Source organism: Oryctolagus cuniculus, chromosome 18, assembly GCF_964237555.1.
Source record: "Oryctolagus cuniculus chromosome 18, mOryCun1.1, whole genome shotgun sequence".
NCBI classification, from domain to species: Eukaryota; Metazoa; Chordata; class Mammalia; order Lagomorpha; family Leporidae; genus Oryctolagus; species Oryctolagus cuniculus.
The window spans coordinates 1141793-1159733 of NC_091449.1; the positions used below are offsets into that span (position 1 = coordinate 1141793).

Sequence of the window (17941 nt, forward strand, 5' to 3'; positions counted from 1 at the left end):
GGTTTCACATTCTTGACCTATTCTAAATTTATCATTCAAAGGTACTTGCTCTAAATACTATCACATTGTATTGGGCTTTATTGTGTTAGTGCTTCAATATATGAACTTTAGGAGGACACAGACATTCAGCTCATAAAAGTATGGGGTCACAATCAGTAGAGGGACTCCTATTAATGATATTAATGTTCTTAGAAGGTGAGGAAGGGGAGCGATGGAGGCCACAACTGTATCATAGCTGGGTACCTGGATGAGCACTGTAGATGTCAGAAATACAGATACAGAAGAGAAGTGGCCATTGCACAGTGTGGGAAAGAGGATGACCTTGTGGGTGGCCATAGCTTCTGAGCCATGAGCAAGCATGATATAGATGTGGAGGCTCACATGGATATCATCTTATTTGCTGCTTTGTAGACCTGCAGGGATTTTATCACGATATTTGTTGTGTCTGGTGAGTAGGTTGTATTAGGGGCACAAGTGGTCATTTGAAAGGGTCACTATATGTGGGGTAGAGGGTCATTCAGCCAAGGTTGTGGATTCGGGTTAGGAGGAGAGGAAGGCAGATAGTGATAATTGAATGACAAGTTAGAATGGACAATGGGTTTCTGAAATCTGCTGATGGTTCTTACTGTGGAAGTTAATGTAAGGAACAGAGTGAGGCAGAGAGACCCTTACAGTTGGATTCAGGGCCATGTCTGACAGTGGGGACCATCATGGCTCTGGGTAGTCCTGAATCTTGTTTGAATTTGCAAGCATCTGTGGATGAGTAATGCTAAGTGACATGTCAGAAGCCATGGAGATGCTGCCAGTTTGGATGGTGGAGAGGGGGACTAGGAATGCAGCTATGTGAGGGAAGTGTGGTAGAAAGAGTGGTGTGCTGGGTGGAGAAAGGGGTGTTCAAGGGTTTTCTGTCACTGAGAACATAAGGATGGAAGATAAACCCAGACCCTTGGTTGTATCTAGGAATTACAATCTGTGGTGTTCCAGGAAAATTGCCTAGTGAGAGGGGGTGCTTCTTTGTGTGCCTGGTTCTGGGCTTAAATATTTGTCCACCTGCCTATTATTGTAGTGGGAGGGCCCAGTGATCAATGAGCCCATGAGGACAGGGTGGGCACCCATGGCACTGGGACCTGGTATCTCCTATGAGATGGGGAGATGGGCATGAAGAAAACGAGGAAGGAAGGATGAGCATCTGTAAACACTGGGGTTCTTTCTTTCTTTCTTTTTGACAGGCAGAGTGGACAGTGAGAGACATAGAGGAAGGTCTTCCTTTTTCTGTTGGTTCACCCCCCAATGGCTGCCATGGCTGGCGCGCTGCGGCCTGCACACCGTGCTGATCCGAAGCCAGGAGCCAGGTGCTTCTCCTGGTCTCCCATGCAGGTGCAGGGCCCAAGCACTTGGGCCATCCTTCACTGCACTCCTGGGCCAGAGCAGAGAGCTGGACTGAAAAGGAGCAACTGGGACAGAATCTGGTGCCCCGACCGGGACTAGAACCCGGTGTGCTGGCGCTGCAGGCGGAGGATTAGCCTATTGAGCCGTGGCACTGGCCAACACTGGCATTCTTAAGAAAGAAGCTGACCATGGAATGTCCTGATCATGGCAAGGCCATGTAACTCTGAGGAGCGGCAGCTGCTGGCTGAGACTCGGAGACTCCTGTACCACACTGTGATGCTGGAGAACTTGGCCCTGATAGCATCTCCTGGAAGCCACTCATATTTCTCCCAGTGTCCTTTGCTGTCTTTCCCTGTGTCCCAGAGGCAGTCCTTACTGTCCTTAGCACTGGGGGACTCTGAGCTCTACTCAAGTCACCACTTTCCTGGCACATGTCACAGAGGGAGGAGAGGATGGTCTCTGGTTCCCTCATCAGGAATCAGCCTTCACCAGGACATTGGTTGCTAATGAAATGGGCATGCGGTGCTGAAGGGTACAGGTCTGTGGGTGCTGTGACAAGCTTTGAGCCCTGTCCCAACATCTCTGCTGGGTCCATGTGTTCAGGAAAGTATCCGAGCGTCAGGAAGCTTGCAGTCAGTGTGGTGGACCCTTCTGGCCCTCTCGCTGGCAAGATGCCTCTGTCCAGACCCGAGGGACCACTGTACTTCAGCTAACATTTCCATTTTTACCTATGTCAGGAGTCGCAGGTGTTGTTCATTCTGGTTATGACTTACATGTCCTAAGAGCTTTTCTTGAAATGTTTTCCTTCAAGATTTTATTATTGTAGTCTTATTCTTTTTATCTGTGGTTTATTGTGTGCCGAGTTCTTTGAGCCCTGCTCACATCTTATCTCTCTACTCTTTTCTCTTAGGGCTTGTATCAGGCAGCCCCATGTAGTTGCACAACTAGCATTGCAGGGTGGCTTGACATTTTCCTGAACTGCCATATTTCATCTGTAGCTTTCAATAACTCACTCTTGTACCTTTCTGGCCTGTATCACTCCTGCCTCCCCAGTAGCTTCTTCAGTGTTGTCTAATATCAACCTTTACGTCAGTGTTGTGAGCTGGGCACATATCCAGGTACCCGAGTCCTTTTGGATTTCCCTGGGTCTAGCTACCAGTAATTCTGTGCCTCATACTCATTATATCAGCAGACAAGCAGCTGGACACCTGCTCTCCTCTCTGAAAGGTGAACCATTTCTGTGTCCTTTTCCAGTGGGGCCTTGTCCATGCTGTGATCGTTAGAGACCCTGTCCTCAGACTGCTGGCTCCCGAGTCCAAGAAGCATTCCCATGAGCAGTCTTCGGTGTTGGCCACATTTTTGGTGGTACGTCTCCCTGCCACCAAAACCTGCCTCTCCTTCATCAACAGAATCTGCAGAGGGAGCATCACAGGTCAGAACTCCCAGGGCAGGTCCACCCACCAGACCTCGGCCCCTGGCACACGTGTCACACATGTGTCACAGCCATGACAGACATGTTGCAGTTGCCTGTACTCTAAGCAAAATCCTCTGGGTAGAACCTGTACTTAGGTGAGGCATCAAGAGGCTTCTGGTTGAGTGAAACCTTGCCCTGCTCCAGGGTGATAGTGGAGAGAAACTTGTCAAGTGCACATGGACAGGGCTGCGTTTGTGAAGAGCTGCAGAGTTCAGTGTGATAAGGCAGCCCTTTACCTGTGGGGAGGTCTGAAATAACTTTCCAGGCACTTCAGCCTTCTGCACAACCAGGCCACTCCCAGCAGTGAGAAGCAATGCGATAGCATTAACTGTGAGGAGTCTTTTAACATAGGGGAAAAAAATCATTACCAATGAGGTAAATGCAAAATAGCTTCAGTACCGGACACAAACTTCTGCACAATGAAGTCTGCTACAGAAAGAGTGCTGAGTGTAGCAAATGTAGCAGATGTGGGGACCTTCAGCTGCAAATACATACTAGCTCGGCACCAGCAAATTCACTGCAGAGAAAGGACATATGACTGCAGTGCCTGTGGGGGATTCTGTAGGTACAAATCCTTAAACACCACTGGAGTGTTTTCACAGGCTCAAAGCCATACAAGTGCATTTAGTGTGAGAAGTGTTTTATTGAGACATGTGTTGTCATTGAACCACCAATACCTGGATGTATCCTGACGTCTTTGAGATGATCACAGCCCAGTTTTTCTGGGCCTGGCTGATTTCACTCAGCACTGTGAATTCCAATTCCATCCATTTGTTGCCAGCTTCAGGATTTCATTGTTTTTATGGATGAATAATAATCCCTTGTGTGTATATACCACATTTTCTTTGTTCATTTATGAATTGGTGGGCATCTGGGGTTGATTCCACATGTCTGCTATTTTGAATACTGCTGCAGTAATCTCAGAAGTACAGATATCTTTTTGTATGTTAACTTTATTTCCTTTGGATATATTCCAAGAACTGGAATAGTTGGGTCATATAGAAGTATTTTTATTTTTATTTTTGGAATCTTCATACTATTTTGCATTGTATGTATATATTACATTTTATTTACCCATTCACCCATCAATGGGCTCTTGGATTGCTTCCACATTTTATGTATTGTGAATAATTCTGCTAATGAGCATATGTGTACAAATACCTTTTCTTTTTTTTAAGATTTATTTATTTATTTGAAAGTCAGAGTTACACAGAGAGAGAATGAGAGGCAGAGAGAGAGAGAGATCTTCCAACTGCTGGTTCACTCCCCAGTTGGCCAAAGTGGCCAGAGGTGAGCTGATCAGAAGCTAGGAGGCAGGAGCGTCTTCCAGGTCTCCCATGCAGGTACAGGGACCCAAGGACTTGGGCCATCTTCCACTGCTTTCCCAGGCCATAGCAGAGAGCTGGTTCAGAAGTGGAGCAGCTGAAACTTGAACCGGCACCCATATGGGATGCCGGTATTGCAGGCGGCAGCTTTACCCACTATGCCATAGCACTGGCCCCTAAATACCTTTTCAATTTTTCAGTACTTTGATATATATATATTAAATATATATATATACATGAAATATATATGGAATTCATATATATATATGAAATCATTGAATCAAATGGAAATTCTATTTTGATGCTTTTAAGGAGCTGCCACACAGTTTTCCATAGCCATTGAACCATTTTATGTTCCCACCAATAGTGCACAGTAGGTTCCAGTTACTCCATCTTCTTGTTAACATTTGTTATTTTATGTTTTTTTTAAATAGTAACCATGCTAATAGGTATGAGGTGATATCTAGTTAGATGATACTTTAGAACCACACAAAGCTGCCTCAATGTAGGTATGAAGCAACTAGAAAATTGGAAATTTACTTGGTGAGGGAAATAAGTATAAACTATAGCAAAAGCTGAAGTAAGAGTTTACTGAACAACAACCAAAAAAGAGTGTATTGAACATAATTTACCACATTTATGAAGCAGAAAGGAGCAGACGGAAGATGAGAAGAGTCTGATTCAGAGGGAGAATGTGAAGGATTTATGCTATTAGAATCACAAGATGTCAAAGCAGTTGGGTCTAGGCGGGGTTTAAGTGAAGGAGGCTGGCAGTGGGGATTTATGCTCTGAGAATGGGTGGCACAAGGCTCCGCATCCAGTGCACCATGAGACTCATAAAATAACAGTGAGCCCCAGGCTGTGTCCTGTCTGGATCTGCACATATTATTTCACTCAATAAAGCTATTTTCTTTCCCTGCCGTGCCTTGTGTGTATCCCATTTAAGTCCTTTACTCTTTTTTTTTAAGATTTATTTATTTATCAGAAACAGAGAGAGAGAGAGAGTTTTTCCATCCCCTGATTCACTCCCCAGATGACCACTATGGCCAGAGCTGGGCCAATCCAAAGCCAGGAGCCAGGAGCTTCTTCCAGGTCTCTCTTGCTGATGGGACTTGGGCCATCTTCCACTGCTTTCCCAGGCCATAAAAGAGAGCTGGATGGGAAGTGGAGCAGCCGGGACTCCAACTGGTGCCCATTTGGGATGCTGGCTCCACAGGTGGCAGCCTCACCTGCCATGCCACAGCACTGACCCCTAAGTCTTTTACTCTTTATTCCCTTCTGACCCAAGCTGTACTCACCCTACCTTGTGGAATTTACCCCCATGGAGAACAGGCACTGGCTGTTTATTCAAGGAAGTCAGCCATGATGGTTTGCATTTGGCAGAGACCCCGTAGCAGGCAGAGGAGTCAGAATGTTTCATAGTGGAAATGTTGTGCTGATTAAAGGTGGGGTCACAAGGAGCTGGGAGAAACTCTGATCGGTGAGGGTGGCATGTTTGGCTTTCTTCAGTTGGTCTGAAGTAAGTATGAAGTGGGGATACAATTAGGGCAGCAGTTAGTGATTGATAAATCTTGGCCACGTGAGGCTGGTAGCTACAGAGACTGTCATTTGGCTTGCTGAACTGGGTTGCTGCAAGTCCGAGTTCTATATTAGGGTACGGAATGGCTGTCCTCTGGCTGCATATTCAGTCTCTTACCTCCATGGAGCACCCTGGGGTCTCCTCTTCTGGAGTTCTCATCACACAACAGCTCTTTCTTTGTGTATCTCCACAGTCCAAAGTGTAAGCTCCTGTAAGGCAGGAAGTACACCTGACACACACATCAGCTGACTTTAGACTCCAGCATATTTTTGACATATAGTGATCTCAAGGAAAATATGGAGACTAGGAGTTCATTTTATGTATTAAATCAAATAAATAAAACTGAGAGTAGACTTTATTATCATAATGTCTCAAGTACAGATTTTTAAAGGATAGCAGAGCTAAGGGAAGATTTAGTAGGCCTTGTAAGGAGGAAAGGGCACATAAGGACAAAGACTGAGAGAAAAGCACCCAATTCTACTATGCCCCTTATTACATGTGAGCACTGCAGAGCAGAAATAAGAAACACTTCCATTGGGGCCAGCGCTGTGGTGCAGTGGGTTAACACCCTGGCCTGAAGTGCCAGCATCCCATATGGGCACCGGTTCGAGACCCGGCTGCTCCACTTGCGATCCAGCTCTCTGCTATGGCCTGGGAAAGCAGTAGAAGATGGCCCAACTTCTTTGGCCCTTGCCCCGATGTGGGAGACCCGGAAGAAGCTCCTGGCTCCTGGCTTCGGATTGGTGCAGTTCCGGCCATTGCTGCCAATTGGGGAGAGAACCATCAGATGGAAGACCTCTCTGTCCTTCTGCCTCTCCTCTCTCTTTGTAACTCTGACTTTCAAATAAATAAATAAATCTCTAAAAAGAAAAAAAAAGAAACCCTTCCATGATTTATGCTGGGCTATTTACTAAGTGACAAATAATTTTGTGATCAAGCTCAGTCTTTCTATCTTGTTTCTGATTCGGTCCAACCATAATAATTGCTATATTATATATATATGTATACATGTATATATATGTATGTGTATATATATATATGGATGAATTCATAAATGGACAATATTCAGTCTTGAACATTTCTCTCTTTTTTTTTTTGGTAAAGCTCCATTCATTTACTTGAAAGTCAGAGTTACACACAGAGAGAAGGAGAAGAAAAGAGGGAAAGAGAAAGAGAGAGAGAGAGGGAGAGAGAGACTGAGACAGAGAGTTTTTCCATCCGCTGATTCACTCCCCAGTTGGCCACAAGGCCAGAGCTGCGCTGATCCAAAGCCGGGGGTCAGGAGCTTCCTTCAGGTCTCCCATGTGGTTGCAAGGGCCCAAGGACTTGGTTTTCTTCCACTGCTTTCCCAGGCCATAGCAGAGAGCTGGATCGGAAGTGGAGCAGCCAAGACTCTAACTGGTGCCCATATGGGTACAGGCGCTGCAGGCAGCTTTACCTGCTGTGCCACAGCACTGGCCCTCTAGCATTTTCATGCTCTGACCCACTTATAGAGATCACTGATCTTTGTGCCGCAGGTATACCACAGCCTAGAGACACGGGGGCCTCTGCTGATGAGCACAAAAGCGCTAACACAGGGAAAAGATGAACCCATAAGGGCAGTGCTGTTCACCAGCCACCAGCTGGGTTTATCAAAGAAGGATATATAGAAAGTAAAGAAGGAAGACAGTGCATAAAAACAGAAAAATGTGCTCACTAGGATCAGGTCATGTTAAGATCATATACCTGATAAGGGCACTGAAGATTTTGATCTGACATGTGTATTCATGGAATTGTCTTTCCTCTTTAAAACTGTTTTCCTTTCTTCACGAGTATTAAATCCTCTTAAGGACCATGGTTCTCTCAAGAGCAACACTCACTTTCTCCTTGAATCATGTCAGGGGTTCACAATCAGTGTAATAAGTTTTCCAACTCCAAAAGTGGCCATTTTCTTACCTATTGGATGCCCATGAGATGAGAGATTAGAAAATGATTCCTTATCACAGACATTGAGATGATAAGGTGTGACTCCAAAATTCCTGCAAAACATCCTGGAATTCTAGTGACAGAATTACCTCCCAGAGTAAGTAAAGCATCACATCTTCGCATTGCCGTATTCCACATCACAGCAATATCATGGGTGATCACATCCCTGAAAGGGGAGGACTGAGAAGTGGACTTGGAGTTTCTCATCTGCCTTAGCAAGCATCACCTCTCTATGTGCAGAAGCTCATATCAGCACTCCAATGTCACCTTCGTCAAGAAGTATAATGTTCAGAGATCCAACCTTGCTGTTCTGGTACACAGTTATTTTCCTCTGAGCGTCTGTCTCAGGATGGAGATATTATCTCCTAAAAATTTGTCTTTTACTAGGAACGATGTCCCAGTGATGACAGAGGGTGTGTTGTGCAGAGGCGGCCAAACCCAGATCATTTAGAGAAATGCCCTTATTCTTGATGTGGACAAAGAAATAGGGTCTTACAAAATTACCAGAAAATAAACCGTTGGTAGGTAAGGAGGAAAGGAAGGCTGGGAAAGTGTAAAACCAACTGGAAGACTAAGAAAGAGCTTCAAGGCAGCAGAAGAGTCTAGGATGAATAATTTTAGTGTTGAAGTTACCATTGCATTTCATGACCATATACTTTTTTTTCCCACCAAGCTTAAATACTCTGTTAGGACTGAAGAGAGAAGTCTCTGGTAATGGGTGACCTCTTACTGGGAGAAGGAGAAGGGAGAGACGGAATGCAGACATTAATTTAGCCATCAAATAAAACACACAAAACTTTCTCTCAAGCACTATCATACAATTGATTAAAGTTCACTGAAGGAAAGAATTTGGGAGTGGAAATATATGAACAGATGACAAATGTGCTGAGCACAGGAAAGAAGCATGCTACTCAACAAAATCCATTGCTCAACAAACTGTAAGCAGGATAAACAAACTCATTAGATACCCAGATATATCATAAAAACCAACAGGTAGCACTTTCAATTCCTGTTCAGTTCGAACACACAGTCCTTCAGAGAACAACACCAAACTTTTAGTCTCTACACCCATTAGAAAATGGATTCTTTCTACATAGCTTGTTACTTTTATTCCTATGCATCCATCTTATTAAATTGTATAACCTTAACATCAATTGTTTTAAGAGATTATTGTGCAAATATCATTAAAGATATCATTAGAGAAAATAGACATAACAAAAAGATGCTGAATGTCTTACCAAAAGATAGCAATTTGTTAGGAGGTCATGTAAATCTGGGTACGAAGTAGGAGGAGGGTAGAGGAAACAGTTAACATAGCTAACCTTTGAAAGGCTTTAAAAAAAAACAAAACAAAACAAATCTGCTGTTGGTTTCCACCTAGAAACTTGATTTGGGAGGGTTCCTAATTCCTTGATAAGACAGGCCCACTGTACTTAACATAGGTTTATTGAAACAGTGAATGAAGGTTTCCATGTGTTTTTAAAAATTATATATTTATTTGAAAGGTAGAATAACAGAGAGAGGGAGAGAGACTGAGACACAAAGGTAACTTCCATCTGCTGCTTTACTTTGCACATGGCAGCAATGGCTGTGGCAGGAAAGCATGAATCCAGGTCCTGGAACCCCATCCAGGTCTCGCACATGGTGTCAAGGGACCAACTTCTTGGGCCATCTTGTGCTTTCTGAGGCATTTTAACAGGAAGCTGGATTGGAAGCAGAGGAGCCCAGACTCCAACCGGTGTCTCTGTAGGGGATGCCAGAGTCCCAGGCAAGGTCTTACCAGCTGCACCACAACGCCAGCCCTCAATAGCAGTTTGTTGACTTTGTCCTGATTCATGACTAACATGCTGGCAGTTCTCTTTGATCGTACCCCTCATTTTCATCATTCCTCAAGGCTGCAACTGTGCATAGTCCTGAGAAGTTCAATGTAATCAGAAACGAGAGACAAAACCTTCAGGTTGGCTAGAAACACAACCTGGTCCTGTGCTTGGGTTCCTTCTCTCACTCCCTACACCTTAATGCCCTTATCTCATCTGTCCTTCTCATCTCTTCTTTTTCATGTGTTACAACATGCCTTCCTTTCACTATGCCTGCCTCATCTATCTCTGGATACTTAAACTAGTTCCTCATAAGAGCTTTAACAAATATTAGCACTTTGCACATCTTTGTAAAATGTAATGATATTATATTTACTTATTTCTGGTTACCACGGAGACTTCAGGAATTCAAAATGAATATCTTTTGCCTATTACCTTCTTATAAGCAGAGAAAAAGTTCCAGCCTTCTGTTGGAACCTGTTCTGCTCTGCTTTGTCCAAAAGAACCTTTCTGAGCTGCATGCTCTTCAGTCACAGTAGAATCTGCTGTGCACAGCCTCATTTAGAAAGACCCTGTCTGCAAGGATGGCACGAGTGACACCCTGAGATGCTTTGCTTATTTCCCCTCCGGGTTTTTCCAGTTGGCTGAGGCAGAATTGTCCTTTGAGGCAGAAAGACAATATTCATCCCACTCACATTTTTCTCCAATTGCTATACTAGCTAGATTTGTTAAATCATTTTGGAATGTATCTAAGGGCACCACACTTACAACACATGGTTTTGCCATCATCTGTAGCATCTTGTTGGGTCTGAAATGCCAAAAGATTCTTCCAATGAACTTGAGGAGGAAACTGTGTCAGAAATGTATTCCCAAAGTCTTCTTTTAGACCCCAGAAGGATCAGAGTGAAGGGAGGAGACCTATCTTCAGGAGTTCATTTCATGTATTTCTTCTATTAAGTAAACCTGGGAATAAACTTTGTTATCACAATGTCTCAATAAAGATTCCAGGAAGAGATAATCAGAGATGTGAGATTCAGCAAGACTCATAAGGCAGCAAGGACATGTGAGGACAACGACTAACATGAAAATACCCAGGTCTGCTCTGTAAAGTAGAGGGAGGAATCGTCCCTTGTTTCATGCTTGGCTGTTTGCTAAATTAAAAGTAAGTCAGTGATCAAGCTCTGTCCATTATGCTTCTGATTCTGTCCACAATCTTACTTTGCCAGTAAACACTTAAAGATAGGGAAGGATGAGTTTTTCCATGGACACATTCAGCATTGCACATTTTCACACTCTGACTCATTTATAGAAATCACTGATTTTTCTGCTGCTGCATAGCATAGACTAGAGACATTGGGTCTTTGTTGATCACCAGAAAGGGACTATGATGGGAAACTTGAAGCCATGAGGGTAGTGATGTTCATCAGCCACCAACTGGCTTTATCAAAGAGGGACTTATAGAAGGAAAGAAGGAAAATAGCACATAAAAAGAGAAAAAGGTGCTCACTAGGATCAGGATGTTGTGAGTGACTGTAGTCTCAGGGGAGCACCCTCTGGTCACTCTGTGAACACAGAAAACTAGTTAGCACCCCAAACCATCCATAAAATACTCCAGCCCAAAAGTTGCCATTGTCTGAGAAATCCATTCCAGAGAAAGACCAAACAATTGTCTAAAATTAGGTTATGGAGAATCCAATCCATGTGCTTTGTCATCCATCCAGTGCAGGAAAGGAGACCATAACAAAGAAGGAGCAGGATGTTTGCTAGGATCCTGACTCCTGTGTGAGAGGCAAAGATGACTCCCATTGTCAGAGCCCTGGGATGCATCTATCACAAGGACAGTAGTTTCACACAGAGCAGGTAAATCCTGTAAAGAAAAGCCAATCCCATCGAGGTGGCATGTACCAATGCCATCTAACTGTTCCAGGTGATCAGTTTCAGTTCACAGTTGGTCATGGTGGAGGGACTGGGAGTCAAAGGGAGCACATAGACAAGTCTAGTACCTGCTAACGCTAACCGATGGAATAAATAAAGGGGAGAGTGATCCAACATGGGAAGTGAGATACTCAGCAGACTCATAGAATGGCAGATGTCCTAAATAGCACTCTGGCCTCAGAATCAGCCCTAAAGGCATTTGGAGCTGGCTGAAAAGCTCATGAGAGTATTTCAGGCATGGAAAGCCAAGACACTCTGGCAAAAGATCTCTGCGAGTGAGATCCCAGTGGAAAGAACAGGTCATCAAAGAAGGAGGTACCTTTCTCTGAAGGGAGGAGAGAACCTCCACTTTGACTATGACCTTGTCTAAACAAGATAAGAGTCGGAGAACTAAGAGGGCTTCCATAGCCTTGGAAACTCATGACTGGAGCATAGGGAGATTACTGATGCCATAGACAGGAGTGTCAATTGGTAAAGTCAACAACAGGAGTCACTGTGCACTTACTCCTCATGTAGGATCTCTATCCTTAATGTGCTGTACATTGAGATTTAATGCTATAACGAGTACTCAAACAATATATTTCACTTTGTGTTTCTATGGGGGTGCAAACTGTTGAAATCCTTACTTAATGCATACTAAACTGATCCTCTGTAAAAAAAAAAAAAAAAAAAGGAAATTATCAATTCCCAACTTGACTCTCACTGGGATTCAACATGACAATAGGTCTGCTCTGATTTCATCATCATTTAAAAAAAAATCATCTATTATTTTTCACTTTATGTTTCTGTGTGGGAGCAAACTGTTGAAATCCATACTTGATGTATACTAAGCTGATCTTCTGTATATTAAGATAATCAAAAATGAATCTTGATGTGAATGGAAGGGGAGAGGGAGTGGGAAAGGGGAGGGCTGTGGGTGGGAGGGACGGTATGGGGGGGAAGCCATTGTAATCCATAAGTCGTACTTTGGAAATTTATATGCATTAAATAAAAGTTTAAAAAAAAAAAAAGAAGTGGGTTAAAAGCCTAGGACACAATGTGTCCAGCCCAGCTCTTTTTCCTTGGCCTCTTGCTAGGAACGGGCTTGCTGTAGCCCCGCGCCTCCAGGGTGCATGGCCTTCGGGCCACCCACCCTAGGCTTCCAGGCTTAGATGCTCTTCCATGTGGCTGGTTCCTGGTGCTTAGTTTGAACCCCTATTTACCTCTCTCTTTTTTTTTTTTTTTTTTGACAGGCAGAGTGGACAGTGAGAGAGAGAGAGACAGAGAGAAAGGTCTTCCTTTGCCGTTGGTTCACCCTCCAATGGCCGCCGCGGCCAGCGCGATGCAGCCGGCGCACCGCGCTGATCCGATGGCAGGAGCCAGGAGCCAGGTGCTTTTCCTGGTCTCCCATGGGGTGCAGGGCCCAAGCACCTGGGCCATCCTCCACTGCACTCCCAGGCCACAGCAGAGGGCTGGCCTGGAAGAGGGGCAACCGGGACAGAATCCGGCGCCCCGACCGGGACTAGAACCCGGTGTGCCGGCGCCGCTAGGCGGAGGATTAGCCTAGTGAGCCGCGGCGCCGGCTTACCTCTCTCTTAAATAAAGCTCTCACTCTCCTATAGATCTTTCTCACTAAATAAAAGCTTAAAACGTAAAAAAAAAGAAAAAGAAAAGCCAATAGTGGATTTCATCAAAGAAATTTAGGTTCTGCATCTGCAACTAACAATTATTCCCACTCAGAAAAGCTGTATACAAATATATATTCTTTGAATTTTCTGAAGATGAATGTTGTGTATATATTGTCCTGTGTGTGTTTGTGTGTGTTTGGGTTTTTCTAATAGTTTCATTCATATTTAGCTTGTTTCTGTATACTGTATCATTTTCTTGCCCATTTGTGTTACAATATTCTTCTATAGAGCTTTCATGAAATCCATCTTTGTTGACTATCCAGTTATTCCATAAGCAGTCTTGTATTTCTATGAAAAAGTAGAAATTCAAATCACACTATTGGTGACTTGACTTATCAGAGCATAGTGGCAGAATAATTCATTATGACAACATTGAATCATCCAATCTAAGTTCAGTTCTATATTAGATTGGTGACGCCAAAGGTTTGTTTTGCTCTTGTTTCATTTGGGCTCAAATGCACAATCACCACTACTACAGCAAATACTTGAAACCTCAGAATCTACCCAAAATAATAGTTTTAGAAAATTAAAATAATAAATACTAAAGAGAGAAAATATTAAATGATTTTATTTGCACAGTATTAATGACACTGAAATAAAATAATCAGTTGTGTCCAAATAGCTCAAGATGAGTTAGCATGAAAATATATTAAAAACACTTTACAATATTCTGAACCCTGAAAAACATGAAGATGATAAAGAGAACCATAATACCAGAACAATGAATGTTCCAAACTAGTTCTCTTCCAGTATAGTGACAACTTAATATTGAAAGTATTAATAAAAGCTCTAAATAGACAGTGACATAGCATCCTGTAATAGGGCCATTGTGGATGAGTTCCAGGGTTATACAACACACTTAAAACATCATTGCATTCTAATTCTCTTTCACAATATTCCTGAGTTTCTAAAATTAAACTATGAGAAGCATAAATACGTTAATAAATATGAACTAGGAAGTTATACTAAAACTCTTTAAAGAACACTTTAAAATAAGTGTAAACAGAAAATCTGTACTTTGCCCTTTATTGCATTATTCTATTAAGTCTATATGCTAAAAATTAGGGTTATGTAAAACACATTAACAGCCCCTAATGTAAGTTCATATTGCAATCTTAAAAAATGTGAGAATATCATGTAACCAAGATAGAGATGTACACAGTGTCCAATTAGTTCAACACCCCCATGAGATTACTTGTCAGATGATAGCTGTTCTAAAAGTGATTTGGGGAAGAGTGGCATTTGGCACTAAGGGACTTCCAATGGAAATTTAAAAAATTATATTTTATTCTTATTCATATGGGTAAGGTCAAAGCTCTTGACATCACCATAACTTGTGTTCCTGCCAAACCAAGCACGCTTCACAGTCACCCATGCATGGAGTAATATGATGAACTCAAACTATTGAATAATAGATGTATATGTCAGATTTCAGTGAAATGTGTCAGAGTTCCTGTTTCTCACCAGTTAGCTGAACAACACAAGCTCTGTCAACTTGGAGTTCCTCCCCCACTTTTTGTAAAATGGCAGGATTTGGCTCCCAACCAAAAATTTTCTACCAACCAATTCATTAGCATACACCAGTATACATCTCTCCCTTTTAGCTGCTATAGAAATTAAGCATTTTCTTCTTCCATAGCAAAACACATACATAGGCACACTCAATCCTTCACTGCATCAACTGATTAAGGAATACAGGAAGACATTGACATCTGTGGATGAGAAAACTGAACTAAGGGGTGAATAAATATATTTGGCAGTGGATTACAGCACATTCTTGGAAACCAGAAGAAGCTATTGCAAGTCATGTTAGAATCATGTACCTGTTAAAGTCATTGGATGATTTTGCATCTGATATCTGTATTTATGAAATCATTTCTCTCTTTAAAACTGATTTCCTTTCTTCAATACAGACAATTACTTCTAAGGATCAGAGCTGTCTTCAAACACTCACTGTGCCCTTTAACCACCTTGTGGCTGCCCATGAGGTGAGAAATTAGAAAATTTCATATGATTCTTTATCAAACACATGAGATAACAAGGTTATAACATCTGAAATATTTGCAATAAACTCTGAAATTCTAACTACAGAATTACCTTTCAAAGTAACTCAAACATCAGATCTACTCATTGCCATGTTCCATATCAAACTAATGTCATGGATGGTCATGCTACTGAAACAGGAGGATTCAGGGTTGGACATGGGGTTTCTTACCATCAGCTCCTCTTGAGGAGTTTGGATCAGACCTTAACAAGCATCCCTCTTCTTTGAGTGGACTCTCATGTCTACGCTCCAGCACCAGTGCCACCTCTGTCAAGGCTCAGAATGTTTCCAGGGATTCCCTTTACAGCCCCAATACAGAGCCATTTTCTTCAGAGCCTCTCTCCAGGATGGAGATGTAGTCTCCTAAAGTGTTGCTTTTTCAAGGAGGTTGGAGCAATGATGACACTCAGAGGATGGGAGTGGGGCAGGAGGAAGACAGCAAAACCCAGAAGAGGTCATTTAAAATTCTCTCACCTTGCTTCCCTCTAGAGCATGATTAGGCTACCACCTGTTTCAATAATGAGAGTGACTGCTTGGGGAATTGAGGGTAACTCTAAGAAACTTTTGTCTCTTCTACCAATTGCCAAAAACAATTACCAGCGATTACTGGCTGTCTCTCAAGGATCAGAAAGAAAGAGTAGTGATGGAAACTTTGCTGTGTTCCACTGAAACTGAAAATCTCTTCTTTTTGGGAGGACAGCCACTATTGCTTTCCCTCAGCCCAAACACCCTTCTGAGTGTTCTGACTCTTGGTTCATCAAATCTCTGAACAGATAATCAAAAGTTGGGGCTGACTCTATGACGCAGGCGTTTAAATCCATGGTTTAAGTGCTGGCATCCCATATGGGAGCCGGTTTGAATCCCAGCTGCTTCACTTCTGATCCAGCTGTCTGCTGTGGCCTGGGAAAGCAGTAGAAGATGGCCCAAGTCCTTGGGCCCCTGCACCCACAAGGGAGACCCGGATGAAGCTCCTGGCTCCTGATTTCAGATTGGCACAGCTCTGGCCATTGCAGCCAATTTGGGTGTGAACCAGTGAAAGGAACCTCCGTCCCCCCGCCTCTCCTCTCTCCTTGTACTCTTTCAAAGAAATAAATCTTAAAAAAAAAGGTTACCAGCATGTTACAGCTCCTCAACACCTTTCAGTCTCTTTTTACAAATGGCATTGCTCCTCTTTCTTTTTTTTTGACATAAAGATTTACACAGTGAGAAGGAGAGAGACAGAGAGAAAGGTCTTCCTTCTCTTGGTTCACCCCCGCAAATGGCTGCTACAGCCTGAGCTACGCTGATCTGAAGCCAAGAGCCAGGTGCTTCCCCTGGTCTCCCATGTGGGTGCAGGCACCTAAGCACTTGCACCATCCTCCACTGCCCTCCTGGGCCACAGCAGAGAGCTGGACTGGAAGAGGAGCAACCAGGACTAGAACCTGGTGCTCATATGGGATGCTGGCACCACAGGCGGAGGATTAACCAGTGAGCCATGGCCCCAGCCCCAGTGCTACTCTTCTTAAAATAACTATGCTAGCTTGTTTATCCTGTATCATTTTCTTGTCTATTTGTGTTACAGTAGTGTTTTGTTTAAATGTTCCTTTTACAACTATCCAATTATTCAGGTATTTGTATGAAAATGCAGAAATCAAGTTACCTTATAGGTGAGCAATTTTATAGGAGAAGAATGACAGAATAATTATTTATCACAACATTTAATTATGTATTCTAATTGCAGTGGCATGTTAGAATGCTGAAGTCAAAGATTTACTCTTTTTTCATTGGCCCCAATGAACAATGATACTATTACAGCAAATGTTTGAAAGCAAATATTGAAAGTATGAATAACTCATGCCGACTAAAATAGTAAATAATGAAGAAAATAATTAATGGATTTCTTTTGTATAGAATCCAAGCATATTCATTTTATATGTAGTGATTTTATATGTAGTGGATGAATTAAAAATTTAGTATAATAAGTAACACTAAATTTATTTTTAATTAATAATTTAATTTGTTTGTAAAAGAATACAAATTTCATAAGTACAATTTTAGGAATATAGTTGTTGTTCACACCATACGCACCCTCCCACCCATACTCCCACCTGTCCTCCCCTTTTCTCTCCCCTTCCCAGTCCCACTCTCTATTAAGATTCATTTTTAACTAACTTTGTTTTTTTATTTTATTTTTTTATTTATTTATTTTTTGACAGGCAGAGTGGACAGTGAGAGAGAGAGACAGAGAGAAAGGTCTTCCTTTGCCGTTGGTTCACCCTCCAATGGCCGCCATGGCCAGCGCGCTGGGGCCGGCGCACCGCGCTGATCCGGTGGCAGGAGCCAGGAGCCAGGTGCTTTTGCTGGTCTCCCATGGGGTGCAGGGCCCAAGCACCTGGGCCATCCTCCACTGCACTCCCTGGCCACAGCAGAGAGCTGGCCAGGAAGAGGGGCAACCGGGACAGAATCCGGCGCCCCAACTGAGACTAGAACCCGCTGTGCTGGTGCCACAAGGCCGAGGATTAGCCTAGTAAGCCGTGGCGCCGGCCCATTTTTAACTAACTTTGAACCCAGAAGACCAACTCTATACTAAGTAAAGATTTCAACAATGTGCACATATCTGCATACACACACAAAAAACCTGAGAACTAGTTTTACAGTTACCTTGCATAAATACAACTCATTGAGGACAGATGTCCTGCATGGGCAGTTCATACACAGTGACTGGTGTTGTTAATTTTACAATTAACACTCTTACATGATGTCAGTA

The 17941-nt window shown here is 43.0% G+C and overlaps 1 long non-coding RNA gene across 3 annotated transcripts in view; it reads left to right on the forward strand.

Annotated features, from left to right (window-relative positions):
• LOC103345282 (uncharacterized) overlaps positions 1–17029 on the forward strand; it is a 38043-nt gene extending 21014 nt beyond the window's left edge. For 2 of the 3 annotated variants that reach the window (XR_011384291.1, XR_007915390.2), the window contains 2 exons: positions 2644–2821; positions 15065–17029. This is a non-coding gene — a long non-coding RNA (uncharacterized lncRNA). The remainder of the gene's footprint in view (positions 1–2643; positions 2822–15064) is intronic. The other variant, XR_011384292.1, reaches the window with a different exon arrangement.
• The last annotated feature ends 912 nt before the right edge of the window (positions 17030–17941 follow it).